The sequence below is a fragment of the Mustela nivalis genome (genome assembly GCF_964662115.1).
Source record: "Mustela nivalis genome assembly, chromosome: 8".
Taxonomy (NCBI): Eukaryota; Metazoa; Chordata; class Mammalia; order Carnivora; family Mustelidae; genus Mustela; species Mustela nivalis.
In genome coordinates this window covers 24,115,455-24,118,708 of record NC_139027.1, presented here as the reverse complement: position 1 = coordinate 24,118,708, position 3,254 = coordinate 24,115,455, and the positions used below count along the sequence as shown (strand labels likewise).

General features: G+C 48.3%; 1 pseudogene across 1 annotated transcript; it reads left to right on the top strand.

Moving 5' to 3' along the window:
• The first annotated feature begins 1,164 nt into the window (after positions 1–1,164).
• LOC309872118 (branched-chain alpha-ketoacid dehydrogenase kinase pseudogene) lies at positions 1,165–3,006 on the top strand (annotated as a pseudogene). The gene is made up of 2 exons (XR_014316509.1): positions 1,165–1,245; positions 1,291–3,006. The product of XR_014316509.1 is annotated as a branched-chain alpha-ketoacid dehydrogenase kinase pseudogene (transcript).
• The last annotated feature ends 248 nt before the right edge of the window (positions 3,007–3,254 follow it).

Here is a 3,254-nt window from a genome sequence, read left to right as displayed (position 1 = left end):
TAGTTATTCAATTTTCCCAAAACCATTTATTGAAGACTATCCTTTCCCCATTAAACATTCTTGGTTCCCTTGTCAAATATTAGTTAATGGTATTTGCATGGTTTTATTTCTGGGCTCTGGGTTCCATTGGTCTATGTGTCTAATTCTATACCAGGACCATACAGTTTTGATTTCTATAGCTCTGTAATATGGTTTGAAATCAGGAAGTGTGATGTCTCCATCTTTGGTCTTCTTTCTTAGGATTTCTTTGGTAATTAGGTGTCTTGTGGTTCCCAACAAATTTTAGGATTATTTTTTCTATTTCTATGAAAAATGTCAGTGGAATTTTGGCAGGGACTGCATTGAATGTATAGATGGTTTTGGATATTATGAACATTTTAACAATATTAACTCTTCTAAGGAATAAATGCAGGATATCTTTCCATTTATTTTCTTCTTCCCCAATTTCTTTCATCAAAGTCCTAACAGTTTTCAGTATACATATCTTACCTCCTTGTTTAAATTTATTCTTAAGTATTTTGTTGTTTTGTTGATGCTATTGTGTGAGAATGACATTGGAATTTTTTATTTCTTTTTTAGATATTTGGTTGTTAGTATAAAAATTCAACTGATTTCTATATGTTGATTTTGTATCCTGCAATTTTAGTGAATTCATTTATTCTAATACTTTTTGGGTGCAGTCTTTAGAATTTTTTACATAAGGTCCTATCCCCTGCAAAGATAATTTTATATATTTTCTGGTTGGATGTATTTTATTTCTTTTTCTTGCCTGATTGCTCTGCCTGAGATTTCAGTGCTATGTTGAGTAGGAGTGGTGAGTGTGCACCCTTGTCTTGCTCATCACCTTAGATGAGAAGCTTTCAACATTTTACCATTGAGTATGATGTTAATGGTGGGGTTATCATATACAGCCTTCATTATTTTAAGATATGTTCCATCTACACTCCGTTTGTGAGGGAAGAGTTTTTACATGAAATGATGTTGTAGTTGTCAAATGCTTTTTCTGCATCTATGGAGATTATAATGTGATTTTTATCACTTATTCTCTTAATGTGGGGTATCACATTTATTGATTTACATATGTTGAAACATCCTTGTATCCCAGGGATAAATTCTACTTTATCATGATATCTGATCCTCTTAATGTGCTGTTAAATTCGGCGCAGGCGGCTCGGCTCTCCCGGCCCGTCGACTGTCGGGCCGTTCCGCTCGGACCTCGGCCCTGGCCCCGGCCCCGGCCCCGCGGCACCAGCAAGAGCCTCAAGCTGAAGAACAGGCCGGCAAAACAAGATGGGAGCTGCTCCCCGGGGGCTGAGCTTGTCAGCGTCCCGGACCTGCCGTCGTGGCTCCTGAAGTCAGAGAAAAGCCCCTGCCCCGCTCTGGGGTCGGCTTGGTGTATCCGCTGCTCTGCCCTAGCAGTCGCCTAGTCTGAAAAGAAACAAAGGAGCGGAGCAGGACAATGATACTGGCGTCCGTGCTGGGGAGTGGTCCCCGGAGCGGACCTCCACTCCGGCCCTTACTGCGGCCTGCACTCTCACTCCGGGCCCGCTCCACATCAGCCACCGATACGCACCACATGGAGATGGCGCGGGAGCGCTCCAAGACTGTCACCTCCTTTTACAACCAGTCGGCCATCGATGTGGCCGCGGAGAAGCCCTCAGTCCGCCTCACTCCGACCATGATGCTCTATGCTGGCCGCTCTCAGGATGGCAGCCACCTTCTGAAAAGTGCCAGGTACTTGCATCAAGAGCTGCCAGTGAGGATTGCTCACCGCATCAAGGGTTTCCGGAGCCTTCCTTTTATCATTGGCTGCAACCCCACCATAGTGCACGTGCACGAGTTGTACATCCGGGCCTTCCAGAAGCTGACCGACTTCCCTCCGATCAAGGACCAGGCGGACGAGGCTCAGTACTGCCAGCTGGTGCGACAGCTGCTGGACGACCACAAGGATGTGGTGACCCTCTTAGCGGAGGGCCTGCGCGAGAGCCGGAAGCACATAGAGGATGAGAAACTCGTCCGCTACTTCTTGGACAAGACGCTGACCTCGAGGCTTGGGATCCGCATGTTGGCCACACATCACTTGGCGCTGCATGAGGACAAGCCCGACTTTGTTGGCATCATCTGCACTCGCTTGTCGCCAAAGAAAATTATTGAGAAGTGGGTGGACTTCGCCAGACGCCTGTGTGAACACAAGTATGGCAATGCCCCCCGCGTCCGCATCAATGGACACGTGGCCGCCCGTTTCCCCTTCATCCCTATGCCGTTGGACTACATCCTGCCTGAGCTCCTCAAGAATGCCATGAGAGCCACGATGGAGAGTCACCTCGACACTCCCTACAATGTCCCAGATGTGGTCATCACCATCGCCAACAATGATATTGATCTCGTCATCAGGATTTCAGACCGGGGTGGGGGCATCGCTCACAAGGACCTGGACCGGGTGATGGACTACCACTTCACTACAGCTGAGGCCAGCACCCAGGACCCCCGGATCAGCCCCCTTTTTGGCCACCTGGACATGCACAGTGGCGGCCAATCAGGGCCCATGCACGGCTTTGGCTTCGGGCTGCCCACCTCACGGGCCTACGCGGAGTACCTCGGCGGTTCCCTTCGACTGCAGTCTCTGCAGGGCATTGGCACAGACGTCTACTTGCGGCTCCGGCACATTGATGGTCGAGAGGAAAGCTTCCGCATCTGACCCCACAGCCCTTGGCCTACTTGCCTGCCTCGCCTGGGCCCCACACCCTGCCAGGACCTTTTGGGCGAGGCAGGGTGCCACCCTGGTCCACATGCTGCTGCATCTTGGGTCTTCGGGCCCCAAATAGATGGAGTTCCATGGAGCACGGTGCCACGCCTCCTCTACAGAGGTCCACTGCTTCGCTGCCTCCAGGCCTTGGAGGAGAGAAAGTGGGGACCCGTGAGGCCTCCGGCACCAGCTCCTTTATTCTCGTTCCTGGGGAACCCCGACCTTGACCTGCTGTTTGTTATTAAAGTTCACATTTTGAATGCCAAAAAAAAAAAAAAAAAAAAAAAAAAAAAAAAGTGCTGTTAAATTCAGTTAGCTAATATTTTGTTGAGAATTTTCACATTTATATTCATGGGGGATATTTTCCTGTAGTTCTTTTTTTTTCTCTTCTTTTTTTTCCCTTTCCTTTTCTTTTATTTTCTCCCCCCCCCCCAGCCCCGCCTTTTGTATGTCCTAATGTGTCTGGCTTTGATATCAAGCTGATGCTGGCCTTGTGAAATTAGTTTGA